Here is a 574-nt window from a genome sequence, read left to right on the forward strand (position 1 = left end):
CCGTAGGTATTAATAGCACAGTAGTAAATGCCATCATCAAAAAAATCTGAGATAAAATGTTCTCAAAGCCTAATGTTGAACTATGTTTGTGGTAGTAAAAGCAACTAAAGTAAGAAAAGATACTTGGATTTAAATTCTTCCTTTCAAGCCACATCCAGGTCTTGCAGGGTAAGAACAAGAAATACAGTCTGAGCCATGGAGTTGAACTTTCCAATGGTAACCCCACACAAACACATTATTGCAGTGGAACAGTGAAGGCAGCTTTAAATGAATTTGGGTGTTAAGGCAGATTGGCAGCACAGGGATGGGGTTTAGAGTGAAATTTTTCTGTCCCCTCTTAGATCAAAAGGAAGGATCAAGCTGCAGGGTGGTCACGCTGCTTGGCAGAGTTTACGGTAGTAAGGAATAGCTGATGGGCAGCAAGTTCCTGGTGAAGTCACAGCCAGGAGGTATCCTCAGGTCATAACTTTAGATGAGTCTCATTCAGGTGCAGAGATCATTTTGGGCCTGGCATGTGCAGTGGTAGGTTGGAAGCGGAGTAGGTTGGAAGTGGGCTGAGGCATCTCTGGTGGAG

The sequence above is a fragment of the Nestor notabilis genome, unplaced genomic scaffold, assembly GCF_000696875.1.
Source record: "Nestor notabilis isolate BGI_N333 unplaced genomic scaffold, ASM69687v1 scaffold12052, whole genome shotgun sequence".
Taxonomy (NCBI): domain Eukaryota; kingdom Metazoa; phylum Chordata; class Aves; order Psittaciformes; family Psittacidae; genus Nestor; species Nestor notabilis.